The sequence below is a fragment of the Petaurus breviceps genome, unplaced genomic scaffold (assembly GCF_028583685.1).
Source record: "Petaurus breviceps papuanus isolate PSGF00001 unplaced genomic scaffold, PetGlider_PUasm1.0 178, whole genome shotgun sequence".
Taxonomy (NCBI): domain Eukaryota; kingdom Metazoa; phylum Chordata; class Mammalia; order Diprotodontia; family Petauridae; genus Petaurus; species Petaurus breviceps.
This window is the reverse complement of record NW_027185777.1, coordinates 19,522,323-19,537,800: the sequence shown is the minus strand read 5'-3', so window position 1 is coordinate 19,537,800 and position 15,478 is coordinate 19,522,323. Positions and strand designations below refer to the sequence as shown.

General features: G+C 39.7%; 1 protein-coding gene across 1 annotated transcript in view; it reads left to right on the top strand.

Moving 5' to 3' along the window:
• The first annotated feature begins 14,808 nt into the window (after positions 1-14,808).
• The window catches only part of MKX (mohawk homeobox), a 103,262-nt gene continuing 102,592 nt past the window's right edge, over positions 14,809-15,478 (top strand). Inside the window, exon 1 of the mRNA XM_069086370.1 lies at positions 14,809-15,048. The gene's annotated coding sequence lies outside the window, so the exon portion shown is untranslated. The remainder of the gene's footprint in view (positions 15,049-15,478) is intronic.

Below are 15,478 nucleotides of genomic sequence, written 5' to 3'. Positions count from 1 at the left end.
TAAATGCTTATTTCCCCCTTCCCTACCTTTACTTCTGATGCAAATTGAATGAGTCACTCGAAAACCACTGGGGATTCAGAAGTACAGAAGCTGCTGCCTCCCTGTGAAATCAGGACCCAGGGTAGCCTATCTTCATAGCTGCACCCTTCTCAAGGACATACACGAAGACTCTTCCAGTGTTGTAAGAAACAAACGCCTAGACACTGACCTATTGCAGAAGTTTTGTGTTGAATGGAAAATCTTGGGTAGTGGTTCTTGCCAGCTCCTTACTGGGAACTACCCAGAACTGATCTACCAGGGCTGGAGGCAACCTGGTCTGGGGAATATTGGGTTGGTAGATATTTACTTACTGCAATCCAATACTCTGATTAAGATTAAAATTGTATACAATATCTTTTGTAAATGACTTAACAGAAATACATCAAAGCAAGGGAGCTTTTGCTAGGAAGATGGAGAGTCTCATCATGGACTGATTGGATGATCCATGCCAAATCTTAGACCAATGTTAGGAACTGGGCTGTTGCCCACAAAGGAGGTACAGACACAAGAAGTCTAATAGTAGCTCCCTGAGAACAAAAGTCTGAAAGAATCGCAAAGAACTGGGCTAATAGTCCGGATCAGGCCTGCACAGCCTGCAGCCTATGGAGAGCTATGGCTGAATTTGGGGCAGTCCCCTGAAAAATATCCTCCACATTTTGGGGGGCTGCCCGGAATCCTTGGGTATGCCACAAGTAGCCTGAAGACCAAAGGTTGTGCAGGCCTGCTCCTGAGTGATTTTGGGGTGGGTGCTTAATTAACACCAAATTCTTGCAATTGTAGGTGGTTAAAGGACACTCAATCCCCAACACCACCACCATGTATAACAAGGTTTAGAGATCAGGTGTGGCTTACAAATGGTCAACCAACCTCATTGGTTGGTCATTCTGCCAGGGTGCTGCTCTAATCATTCCCATATTTAATCTCATCAACCCATACTCTAGGATAATCCAAGAGTACATTTGGATATTAACTACTAAAATTTCAATATATCTCTAAATAAATTAATTAATCTCAGTACTCCCACCCCAGTACTATTCTATCATATATATATATATATATATATAGAGAGAGAGAGAGAGAGAGAGAGAGAGACTATAATATCAACTATTATTTACTTGACAAACTAGAGAAATCTCTTTATCTAATAATAGTTATCATATATCATTATACATTAAATCCCTTAACGTTCTAGAATTAAATAAACACTAAAGTTGTTGAATATGTAATTTATTATCAGTGAAATGAGTAATAAAAACAAGTAATTCTTTTCTCTCTTTTAGCTGTGAGAAAGAGCACAGACACCTCAGATTCTCTCTAACTATAGATGACTTCTTTTTACTTCTGAGAACACATTCTCATACCATTAGATTCATGCAGGATAATAAATAAGGTCTCTTCACAAGGATCCTCTTCATCCTTTTTGTAAGCTAAGACTTATGATTGTTTCACAAAAAAAGAAAATTTCTCCATCTTCTTTGTCTCTGTTCTTTCTCAGTCTCTCTGCAATCCTTACAGGAAAACTTTATTTTCGGCTTCTCTAAACCCTCACTCTTAATAATAGTATCTCTCCACACTCACTCCTCATAAAATAATGTTTCTTCATACAAATAACAGTTAAGAGTTCCAATAAGAATGAAATTTGTCTTCATTTTTCTCTGTTTTCTTCTCACAGATCAAAGTTAAACTCATACTCTCTAATTCCATCGGGAGAAACATCATGTAGGGTTACACCTAGAGCTAAAACTCCTAGCTTCTCTGCTAAAGAGATACTAACACTTTTTATAGCCTCAGTGAGAGAGGCTTTTGAACAGGCAAGGGTTATGTTGGATTAGACATGTCACAGACTCCACTTCCAACAAATTTTAAGGTTTACAAAGTACTTTACATAAATGATTGCATGTAATGCTTACAAAACCCTTCTGTGGTAGGCAATGTATATATTATTATTATCCATTTTTACTTGCCCAAGATCATGCTGTGTCAGAGTGGTAAAGTGGAGTACAATTCTTTCAGAGAAAGGAGAGAAAAGAGAAAAGGAAGAAAAGAAGAAAGGAAGCAAGGAAGGAAGGAGAAGAGGAAGGAGAGAGAAGAAATAGAAAAGGGGGGAAAGAGAATAGGAACTGTGGATTCCTTGTTTCTTATCAACATTCCTTTTTCCTTCTTTCCATCAATTTTGTTATCCCATGATACACACACAGTGATGATGTATGAGGCTCATTTTGAGCCTGGAGTTGCTGATCTGAACATAGAGGATGGGAGTTCCCCACAGCTCCATTTAAATACAGACATGGAAAGGCTGGTTTTAGTAAATGATTTCAGGTTTCCACAGATATCCCCAACCAGTGAATGAAGTGACTGAAATGAGGAAAGGTCTTCACATTCTCTTAACTGACAACAATGTTCCCTATGGTTAGAGTATTAGGTAATGGACAATTTATGAAAGATGTCCCAAAGAACTCACAAGTTTATTCCAAGTTTTTGAAGTGTTAACATCGAGTCAGATGAAAAATAATACTTTAGATTTTGTTGTGTGTCATGTGATTAGCATCTGAAACCATTCATGTTACATATTTCCAATCAAGAAAAACTTTTAACAGAAAAGTGATCTCCTACATATGAAAGGAATCCACTGGAGCTATAATCTGCAACTGTTATTGCCAACACAATATTTTTTTCCCCAGTTTTATTCTATAGAGGTTTTTTAGTGAAAATTTTTTGGCTATTTTCAAGCTTCAGACTGTCTTCTTTCATTCTGGTTGATTATGGTGAATGGTGGCCTTTTTAAGAATTATTCTGAGGGCAGTTTAGTTCACATAAGAACTTTGAAATTGTGACATGGGAGACACTGGCACAAGACCGCTCAGCATGGCATGCCCACATCAGAGAAGGTGTTGTGATCTATAAGCAAAGCAGAACTGAAACAGCTCAAAGGAAATTTTCACAGGATGCATGAATTTGGAGAATACACGCCAAACGTTCACACAAACTATTTGTGCCCAACCTGCGGTAGAGCATTCTGAATTCTTATTGGTCTGATCAGCCGCACACCGAAAATTGACTTTAACATAGTGATGTTATTTTGGTCCTCTTTGAGAATGAAGGACAACAACCAACCATTTTGAGGGCAGCTAACTGTAGAGCCCATGACTTTCCCATGCCATCTGAGTGCTTTGATACAGACTGATTCATGGACTTTGGAAGCCCACAGTTGGAATCTCCCTGAAGTATGACCAGGCTTCACCATTTGGCCATTAGGTTTATCTTTTTTAATTTTCTTTTTCTCTGGGCTTTCTTTTCTTCATCTGAATGATGCAATAATGAGAGGACTGCACTCATTTGCCTCTTAAATCCATTCCATCTTTAAATGTATGATTCTATAATCCCGTAAATTCAATATCATTTGGCTGCCCAGGCAAAAGAAAAGTTGATTTATAGGATTTTCATGTTGATGTAGCCCTTTTCACTTTTTATGCTTCATTCTGTGTTCAGCTATGCTCATAGATGGAATTGAAGAATAGAAGGCACAAATCCAGTTACATGTATTTTTTCTTAATTGATAAATCCTTTGTGTCTGTTATTGAACTCGATATTTTCTTCTAATCCAATCCAGTTCAACAAGCATTTAGCAAGGAGTTACTATATGCAAAGCACTGTGCTAGGCTCTCAAGTTACAAAGACTTGAAAACGTCCCCAGATCTCAAGGAATTTACATTCTGCTGGAAGAATGCCACATGTGAACAAATGAATAAATGCAAGATAATTTGAGGAGGCAAGAGCACGAGTAACTGAGGGGATCAGGAAACGTGTCCCATAGAAGACCGAATATGACCTGAGCCTTGAACAACCCTAATGATTATAAGAGGCAAAGAGAAGAAGAGGGAATGCGTGGTAGGCTTGGTGGAGAGCCCGAGGAAGCACATGGAGATAGAAGACAAAGTGCTGAGTTTGGGAAACAGCAAACAGCTCAGTTTAGCCTGAACAGGGATTCTTAACCTTTTAGAAGTCTCTGAGCCCCTTTGGAAGTCTGGTGGGGAAGGGGATGAGGAAGAAAAAAAAAGGAAGCAAGCCTTTACATGGCACTTTCTGTGTGCCAGGCACTGCTAAGTGGTTTTCACAAATATTGTCAAATTTGATCTTCACAACAACCCTATGAGGTAAGTACTATTATTATCATCCTTATTTTACAGCTGAGGAAACAGACAAACAGAGGTTAAGTGACTTTCCCAGGGTCACACAGCTAGTAAATATCTTAGGCAAGATTTGAACTCAGATTTTCCTTACTTCAAGACCATCATTCTGTCCACTACACCATTAGCTGGCACATGTGGACCTTTTCTAAGAATGATGCTTTTAAACACATAAAGTAAAATACATAGGATTACAAATTTTTGTGTTTGTTCTTTGTTCTCAAAGAGGACCATGACATCAGCAAATGATGACATGACTTGCAGTTGATTGATTTGAGTGAGAGAGGGCTGTGCAAGGTCACCAACCTTACCTTCTCCTCCAAAGCCATCTGGATCCAGTGACCAGATATTCATCAGCACAACTGGAGATGGCCCAGGATGCAATGGTGGACCCTGGCCCTTTTAGGCTATGGTCTTCTCAGGTTTTCACTTTGAGTGAGGTAATGCCCATTCATTGAAAAGGTCTCTTTAAGAAGTGAGTCAAAGAATATTCAAATACAGCTATTGAAATATTTTTCAAAATAAGAATCTTTGGGGAAAAAAAACTAAGTAAGAGTGTATGGAGAGGAGTAATTACAATAAATCTAGAGGTTTAGGCTAGAGCCAGATGTGAAGAATTTTATATGCCAGACTAGGGAGTTTTTATTTTGTCTGACAGGCAATAGGGATCCCCTGAAGATCCTTAAGCAGGACCATGATATGGTCAGACTTCTGCTTTAAAAAGATTGTTTTGGTAGCCATGTGAAGAATGGTTTGGATCAATGGAGACTGGTGGCCCAGAGTCCAGTTAGTATACTATTGCATTATCCCAGATGAGGCATGATAAGAGTCCAAATAAAAATGGCAGCTGTAGGATGCTCTCAGAAAAACATGGAAAGACTTACATGAACTGATGCAAAAATGAAATGAGCAGAACCAGAACATTGTATACAGTAACAGCAATGTGTATGATGATCTACAATGAATAACTTAGCTATTCTCAGCAATACAACAATCCCAAGACAATTCTGTGGGACATATGATGAAAGGTGCTGTTCATCTCCAGAAAAAGAACTAGTAGAGCCTGAATGCAGATCAAAGATTCTTTTTCTTTACCTTTTTTTTTCCTTGGGGTTTTTTATCTGTGTTCTCTTTTACAGAATGACTTACATGGATATGTGTTCTGCATGACTATACATGTATATTCATGTCAAATTGTTTGCCTTCTCAATGGGGGGAGGGGAGGAAAAAAGAGAATTTGGAACTCAAAATTTGAGGGTAAAAAGGTTAAAATTATTTTTACATGTAATTGAGAAAACAAAATATTAAATAAGATTTTTTAAAAAGGTGCTTGTGTTAGTGGGAAGATAAGGTTGGATCTTTCAGTTACTTCTTTAACATGATCTACAGTACCTCAAGAGCTATGAGCATCAGAGACAAGTGGAAATCTCCCCTTAGAGACCAGAAAAGGCTCTGGGTGATTGCTTAGAATTGTGTCCTTGTACTTAGTGTAAGGGATTCCCCCTTAGTTGTTTTTCAAGCATAAAGAATCATCATTTATGGCATTTTAAAATCATTTTTACTTTGTTTCCATATAGTTTTAAAAACTCATCACACAATTTTCTATGTGTGTATATCTTTGATAGGCTCCCTTAATGTTTTCTTTCAGTATGGGAAATGATTGACATATGGATAAATACACTCTCTATTAGTCCCCATAGCACACAATTTATCTGTGGTAATAATCAGTTTTCATTCCATGGGAAAGATTATCATCACATTTGAAAAGTCTAGTTCTCAAATCCTGAAATTCATCTCTTTTTGTACTGTGCTGATTTGACTGATTACAATAAAACACAGGTCTAGAAATCTGAGAGCAGATTGACAATGGATAATATTCAGGTATGCCATTTTATCTGTTGTGCCAATACCAGATATTACAATCTAAAATGTGATTCCAGATTCACAGTGCTCTCTCTACTTTACTCCTGGTTGCCTTAGAATAGACTATATGTCTCCTTAAAGTTTCCTCCAACCCCCAGATTCTATGAAGGGCCACTTTGAGAATGTTATTACAGGAAATGATTTCCAATAAGTGGTTAAAGGTAATGAATAAACAGTTCTCAAAAGAGGAATTTAAAGCTATTAATAACCATACGAAAATATTACTGCAAATCATTAATAATAATAAAAATACAAATTAAAATAATTCTGAGGTTTCATCTCATACCCAGAAAATTGGAAAAGATGACAAAATAGGGAAATAGTTAGTACTATAAAGGTTGCAGGAAGATGGGAAAGCTTTTGGTGGAGCTGTGAAATGGTCTAATCATTTTGGGGTGGAAATTATGGGGGAAAAGTGATTAAAATTTCCATGCCCTTTGACACAGAGATAATACTTTATACCCTTAAGAAGTCAAAGACATTTTTGAAAGATCCCATATGCACTAAACTAATCCTAGCAAAACTTTTTTTGGTGGCAAAAAACTGGGGAAAAGTTAGTTCTCATTGATTGGACATGGTGTAACGTATCATGGTACATGAATGGAATGAAACGTTACCATGCTGTAAAAAAACAATAAATTTGAATCATGAAGAGTATCATAGGAGAACTCATACAATCTGATGCAAAGTGAAGCAGAGCCAGAAAAATGCTATTCATAACGACTACAGCAATGTAAAGAGAAAGAATAACAATGTAACTGGATGTAGTAAATTTCTGTTGGCCAAGATTGGCCTAAGAAAAGAGAGGGAAAATGTACATTCTTCCTTTTATTGTAGAAGTGGGAGACAGAGGGGTTATGTTTATGGAATGTTGTATATGAACAATGAATAGGTTGATTTTGTTGTATTTTTTTAAATCTTTGTTATGAGGGAAATTATCTGGGTAGAAGGGAGTGGAGGAGTGTATTCAGAAGTGAATATGATATAAAAGCAAAAACCATCAACAAAATGAAAAGGAGGGGAAAAAAGACAAAATTTCAAGTTGAAGGGCCTTCTAAGCATACCTTTCTACTGGTTTATCTAAACTCTAAGACTATTAGAAATGTTTGAAGTTCCATCTCCAGTTGTGAAGAAGAAATTAGGGAGTTGGGTTGCAGGACTTTTGGCTACCCACAGATTCAGAGATTATTGGGGTCTACTTGATATTAATTATTTGGATTCATTCATTGGGACTTAAAAAATTTCTTGCCAAGTTGAAAACCTATCACAAAATTCACATCTGAAAAATCTTTAAGCAAGATAATTGCAAGCATTATTTAATGATTTTCTGAACCGCAGAGTTCCTCATCAGGGAATGCAATTCAGTATTGTATCTTTCATTGTACACTATACACATGTGTACATCCACATGCTAGTCTCATTTCTCTGTGTGTTTAAGTTCATTCTTGGAATATTGAATATTAGTCAAACTGACCTGACCTGATAAGAGTTGATCTCCCAGGTGAAATGCTACAGGATTTGCTCAGCCAGATTTTTCCCACAATTGAATCAGAAAGTTGCCGTATATCACCAGAGCATAAATAAAAATCATTATTCCCTTTCATCTTTAAAATTTGTCGTCTTAGGTATTGATGTGTTCTTTACTTGTGTGCCCCCATGAGTGATCCCTATGTATGTCCACTCTTCCCACTGATGGTGTATTTGTGGAAAGGTATGCACTATATTTCTGGGAGGAATGTTCTGTGTGATTTCAATAAATTTATGCCTTACTTTGAATTAGGTCTTCTGACTAGTAAAAGTAAATTTATATGTGTATCTGTGTGTGTGTCATGCCATGTGCATATGCACACACACGTGCACGTGCACACACACACACACACACACACACACACTGACTGTCCAAGGTCAGAGGGGGTGGGATTTAGCATAAGTAACCAGTGAATGAATGCTACTGCAGAATATATAGTCGGCATGAATAGCCGTATCTCTTCTGATCCTTCCCATTTACCTCCCAAGCATAGGCTATATACTCATGTATATGACCATGTGGCCCACATGGTGGCCCAGAGTCACTATAAGTCACATGTGGTGGGGAGGATTCTCTACCCACAAGCCTCACATAAATACGTTGCCAAGTATCCAACATAAGTTTATATATAGTCCAACTCCTCTCATTCCCTCCCTTACCCCATTCCCAGGTATATATATATGGGATATGACGTGCAAGTTAACCTTGATGAGTGTGACCAATTTTGAATTTGAATAATGGCACCTTAGTTGAATGTTAGCTCTGCTACATAACCCTAACAAATCACTTCCTCCCCCCTCTGGTCCTCAGTTTCCTTATCAGTAAGTAAAAGGTTGTACTTGATAACCACTAAGTTCCATTCCATTTCTAGAAGGAGGTCCCTATGACCTATGAACTCCATAGACATCCCTTTTGAAACCCAGATATTCCTTTGTATGTAGCTTGAAAAACACTGATTTAAGAAGCAAAAATGCTGTTTTTAAATCAGGCTCAAATTTCTGGAATCATGTTTCCTTGTCACATGCTTTCAGGAAGGAAGCTGGTAATAAGTTCCTGAAACTTTGATCAGGCACTAAAATGGTCATCCTATCTGTGTTCTTCAGTTTTACTCATGTAGTCCCACAGATGAGTTATAGATTTGCTATATTAGATAGACTCATTAAACCAAATATAGTATAATTTGTTAGATAAAAGTTTTATTTGTTTTTCTGGGTCTTCTCCATAGAATGGTATGTACAGGAAGTGGTGCTTAGTGGATATAGTGATGGGCTTGGAATCTAGAATACCTAGGTTTTGCTCTTCTCCCTCATACTGACTAACTGAATGATCCCTAGAGAGAGATCTATGTACCTCAGGCAATTCTGTGGGTTTTTTTTTTCCTAAGTCACAGATGGGTTTGTCTGGGGAATTACCCCTTTGTTATGAAATCCCAAATCATTCTCTATAATGCTCTCATGTGTTTGGTTTACAAATTTCTAGTAGACAAGGATTGAGTCATTTAAATAAAATATTGTGCACTTCCTGGCTGAGCATCTCACACGAAATTACTCCCAAAATATTTATTGATGATACAGTATATAAGGAAAACAAATTATGGGATAAAGAAGCATCCTATATAGAGAGTTTGGGATTGCTGAATTTTTATGTCAGGAAGAACTGTCATTGAGATGAAAACACCACTACTGATAAGAATGATATTTCATCCCAAGAAATAGAAGAAGCATCAATACCTGAAGATCAATACTACATTTAAAAATTATATCAATACCTAAAGGTTCCCTTGAAAGCACACGGACAAAATGTAATGTAAGGGAAAATAGACGAGATTTTCAAAAACCAGACTGACTCCCAAAGTACCACACACACATCCTACCTAACATGGAAGATAGAAATTTTCCCTTTCCTTTTTTCCTCACCTCCTGGATTCAACCTATAAGTGAATACCTCTGCATCCATTAATCAAGTGTTTTCCTAGAGCTCATGAGGCAAGAAACTATCTTAGTAATTAGAAAAGCAATACATTACAATTATTAATTTTTTAATGTATTAAGTGCCTTGAGTCATTCAGATTCCAAAAATTACATATTCTTAATTACCCTTTGTTTCAAAGACCTTCCCTCTACTTTTAAAATTAAAATGCTTGATTTTATAAGGATTAATTTTTTTAACAACTTGGAATAAACTGTTCAAAATGCTTTAGGGGCTCTAACATGCAATTTAACTTTCTTTTAGTTTCCATCCCTTACTACAACATAAAGTAAAATTCAACAATAGTGGTAATGAAAAAGAAACCTAGACCCTCTCCCTGACTTTTCTACTAAATGACCTTTAGGGAATCATTTCACTTTCCTAGGCCTTAGTTTCCTCATTGGCAAAAAAAAAAAAAAATTGTGACTAAACCAAACTATAAGGTTCCTTCTAATGCTGACACCCTCTAACATATACTGTTCTGATTTAATTGTTTCTTATATTATTTTGGAGAGTGACAGCATGGTAGTGGATGGATAAAGATCTGGTCTAAGAGATGGTAAGACCTGAGTTCAAGTCCATCTTACCTCTGTTAGTGAACAAGCCAGTTTTCTAAGACTCTAGGTTGTAGAGGAGTTGTTGGTCTGTATCTGCAATGGTATAAGGAATTTCCTCACTAGAAATTTCTCAGATAAGGGAGATCACAGATCTGGTCCAAAAAAAACCAAATATCTTGTCAGTTCTTTTTCTCACATAATTTGGTCAGAAGTAAGATTTCAGTGGTTCTTTAGTGCTACCATACTCTGTTGTAGGAAGAAACCCAGGCAGTGGGGGCAAATGCGACCTTTCACTTGCTCCTAAACGGATATGCACTGACTTGCTGTGTAGAAGAGAGCTGGTTCAATAGTTTTAATTAAAGCCATAACCAGGCAATGTGCATTTCTAATTAGATATTTAATGTGCTCTGAAAATAGTAACTGAATAGCCTTCATTTTTATTGGAAGTTTTTGGAATGGGAGTTGAAAAAGAAAAGTGAGGGTGAGGATGAAATTTACAAGAGACTTGTGGGTAGTTCACACACGGCTCAGCTCTTGAAGGCTTGTTAGATGTTTCCCGGCCAGTGGCTTCTAAAGCTCAACCCATGCTGTTTGGCTGGTCTTTTCACTTCTCAGCCTTCTGTGTTTTCCCAGTCTTTCTTTCAAAATGCAGATTTCTAATGGTCTGATTAGCCAGCTGGAATGGGAACCTGCTGTCTATCCATCTGTCCATCCATCTATTCACTCTTTTACCCCACGTGGGGAGGAGATGGAGGCGGGGGGAGGAGACAGGGAGAAGAAGAGCAGTCACATCAGTCTTTTGAATGTGTCATCCCTGTTTTTGAATTACTTACTGACGCCTGGGATGGGGCCTAAAAGATAAAAATTGCTTTCTGAAAGTACGAGTGGAAACAGTGACCACATACAGCAAGATTCTCAAGTTAAATGTCAAATTTCTAAAACAAAAACCTCTCCCTTTCCCAACAGAAGGTAAAAAGTGTTTGGATTTTACAGCTTGGTCTTATGTCCCATGAAGTAGAACATGACAGACAAAGGTATCCTAATTTGATATCTCTGTCTCTTAAAATAAATCCCACTACCACAATAATAGTAATATTACCATATGTTTTCAGGAACCTCTCTCCTCATCTGATCCTCCCAACTGCCCTGTGATGTTGGCATACAGGTATTATTCTCTCCCCATTTTACAGATGAGAAAGCTAAAACTTGGAGCAATTAAATTATTTGTCCAGTGCTACATCCCTGGGCAGCATTATATCAGAATTACACTACTCATGGTACTGCCCCCACCAAACACATCATATTTTTCTAAGTCTATTAATGTTTTCCCTTTAAAAATAAAATTCTGGATTTCAGAATAATAATTCAGATACTATGCATTTGAAATGCTGAAGGTGACATAGTGTAGAAAACTGAATAGAATTTACTGTCATATGATCTAATGTGTGATACAGGAATTCATAGTTAAGCTATAGGATAGAAAGTGGAAAATTTAAATTTATTGGATTTGTTCATTTGAAGACTGCAAAAGAAAAATATCTTAGTCTTGGAAAAAAAGAAGTATATGTTGGTTTTTATTATGAACACTGACCCTCCCAGAGAATTTTTCATTTCAAAATGTACCACTGAAAAATAAACTCATTTATATAATACATTACATATATTTGAACCTTACAACAATCCTGTGAGATAATGCTATTATGTCCTCCATTTTTACAATTGGGGAAACTGAGGTTCTGAGAAATTAAATGGCATACCCAAAGTCATACAGCTAGTGAGTGTTTAAATTAGGATTCAAACCAAGCTTTCAAAACTTGGAAGTCAGCACTCTATCCCCTAAGTCAAGCTGTCTATTCTACCAAGCCATCCTTCAGGTGAATAATCATAAATCAACATTTCAGTGAGTTAACTTGAGAATTGCTAAGGTATGAGCTATTCCTATACTAAAAACAGATGGAAATTTTGAAGAAAGAGTAAACCCTAGAGCTTACATCAAGAATTGGAAAAAACCAACAAATCTTACTTGAAAAGATCCCCTAATGTGTAAATTCTGTAAATACACTGACAATACTATAACCATGTTCGTTCTAGTTCTTATTTTACTAAAAAGGCAAAATATGTTTCCCCCAATTTAACAGTACAATGAATGTGTCCATAAGATGAGAATAATTGTACACCAAACATCTGTCTACAATATTACTGATGCTTTTACCAACTAAAAATATGCCATCAGCATGCTAGTCTATTTTCATCACATGCAGCAATGAACAGTTTCAATCATCTTATAAAACAAGGACTGAAATTATTAAAAAAAGAGACTATGAAATTTAAGGTTTCTCCAGCAACCACATGTGTAGTCTATTTTTGTTGAAACATCTGGCAAACCTGTCCAGTGAAAGTTAGTAGCTCAGACAACAAGGTGTATGCAACAGTACAATTTAGGGTGTGTGAACACATGTTGGTCTTGTGATCAGAGGTCTTCCTCCAGGTCTTAGTAAAACCCCCTTTTCATTGACTTGTACACGGAGCCAACATAGCTTCACCAAGGACCTGCTTGGGTTTGTGTGTAAATGATTCCACATGGGATTTCTCTAACTGGGTTATGAATACAACTAGGGAAAGGGGGAAATTGGGAATATGATCAGGATGATGGTTAACATTTGGCTGGCGTGACATATTTTCTAATTTGGGGAGCAAGTCTTTAATTTTTGCCTTTCTGCTTAGATTACATTTGAGCCCCCCCTGATTGTATGTTCAAGACCGTGCGGAAAGCAAGTATTTTAAACTCCAAGGGTCTTCTGAGACGAATAGTCTCAGAAATAACATTTTTAAAGATGAGTTTTTCAAAGATCTCTAGGCGGCCTTGTCTTGGACTTTATTAAATTTGGAGGTGGAGAAGGACTAAAAATCCTCGGGTTTCTGGTAACTCGGATTTTTTATTCGAGAAGCAATAAAAGGTGTCTTTGCCGTGGAGTTGGCGGCCCAGCCAGAGGAAGCCAAGGGAGTAAACATGGGAGACTTGAAGACCCAGGCTGGAGGCTGATAAGGAACTTTTGAGCCCTCTTGGTTGGCCAGCTTGGGCCCTTAAACCTCAGGAGCTGGGGTGTGGGATGGGTTCTAAGTATTTCTTTCATTAGTTTCATAGGTGAATCGACCACAAATTTTTCGTCATCGTTTTGTCCAGTCCCTTGTTTAGTTCTCTATTTTCATCTGTGCTGCTTTCGAGCTGTTGGGACCTCCAGAGTTTCCCTGACTTTGCTGCACTTGTCCCCTCCCAACCCAGTCTCAACTCGCCCAACCCTGCCCCCACCCGTGATCCTAGTTTCCTAAAACTAATTTCGTACTCAGGACGTGTTCGCTTCGAGAAGCCTAGGCAGCATGGCTTGCTGCAGAACCTGCAGGGAGGAAACCGAGGCTCAAATCTTGCTTCTGCCGCTTCCTAGATGTGTGAAAACCTCTCCGAACCTCAGCGTCCGCATTTACAAAACAGACATCCTTACTCCTGCAGCTTCTACCTCAGCGGGCTATTGTGAGGGCCAAATGCGGTTTTCTATGTGAAGAGCTTTATGAGCTCTGAACGCTTATCTAAATGTCGTTATTATTTTAAGGAACTAAACCGAAGTCTGGTCCAATGTCCCCTGCCTGGCTGACGCTTGAATGACACCCACATCTCCACAGACTTTCCCTTCTCTCTCCCTGAGACGTCTCCCGACAGTCTCTTATTCACTCAGACACAAGTGCTAGCAAACCCCACTTTCCGTAGCTCTTTTAGCGCAGGCAGCCTGGGAATAACATTGGCTGCTCGTCTGACGCCGGAGGAAGAGCATCTCCCCGGGAGGACCTGACGACAGCTGTGTAGTCACTGGTGGTAAAGAGTACCAGTGTCCCTGGGGAGATCAATACACGGCCCGATTCTCTGGAGGTTCTTGGGTGACAAAAAGCACAGGGAAATGCGGGTTGTGCCCTTAGCCGGCCGAAGGGCACTAATTCTCTGGTAACAGTGTCCTCTCTCTCATCCCACCCCCTTTCTTCCTACTAGTGCACATTAGACATTTAAACAAAACCATCTCTCGACGAATAGAAATCCCTGAAAGGAAACATCACTAGACGCCCTTGGCTAAAATTTGTTCTGGAGGTCGTGGCTCTGGTGGAGCTGGGTCTTCGGGGGCACCTCGGTATGGTAGTGAGCTCCCCATCTCTTTAGAAGGCCTGTACTCAGGGCCCATGAATGATCTGAATTCTTCAAGACGATGAGCATTAACTTCACTTGATTTGCGGGTAGGACAGGGCTGGGTATTCTTCCTCTGGGTTAAGTAGCCTGTGCTAGGGTCCCCTAGGGGCTGCAGGGAAGCCCATCCGGGCGCCCCTCTCTCAACCAGAAAGAAAGCTGGCCCCATAGGCGGCAGACAATATCGGAGGGAGTTAACAATCGCCTCTACTGTGTGGTCGAGCGTCCTCCCCTCGGCGCCGCCCGGGAAGGTGGATTCCGCAATGGCAGGATGTTCATGAGCTGAGCTCCGCAGCTGAGAAACATGAGAAGGTCTTTCTATCCATGTTCCGGGGCCTCGCACAGCCCGCTTGGTAAATAAAGCGCGGAGGCGGACGCGGTTCGTGTGGTTAGCGCCCGGGATCTATGCATAGAAAACATGTGGTGGGGATGGGAACGGGCATAGCAACCAAACTGGATTATCACCCGAGGAAGAGAGCCACTGAATCCTGCCGCAACAGGTACCTCCCTGAGGTGGGGGTGAAGGTGGGGGAGTAGCGGTTCTCCCCCTAAAGCGGGTTCGGTTTTGGCTGGAGAGCGGGCTGGGGAGCAGCCAGTGCGTGACGCCGGACTGAGAAGGTGAGTGGAGGGCACCCCGCACCCCAGCCTGGCCTTCCTCCCTCCCTCGCGGCTCACAGCAAGCGCTAGGCTGGAGGGCCGGTCAGCGCTGGGGCAGCCGCGGGCCGACGCCGCTCTCGGCATGCGGGACAAAGTAGCTGCGTCTGACAACGTCTGTCCACACACGGGTTAGAGCTCTGGCCGGGCGCAGACCCAAGCCCGCCGGGCCATAGCTTGAAAGCCGAGGCAGTGTCGGGGAGAGGTAGAGGTCGGTGGGTAGGGGAAGTCGAGTTTACCGTCTGACAGAAAGAAGCTCCATCTTCCATGGGTAACTCTTATGGGAGCGATTAGCCAAGAGCTCTGCGACCCAAATCCAGGGTTCAGGTGAGCGACTAAGAGTGCCTGGAGTGATTGCAAAAAACTACCTGGAAATCCGGCAGGGGGCATGGCG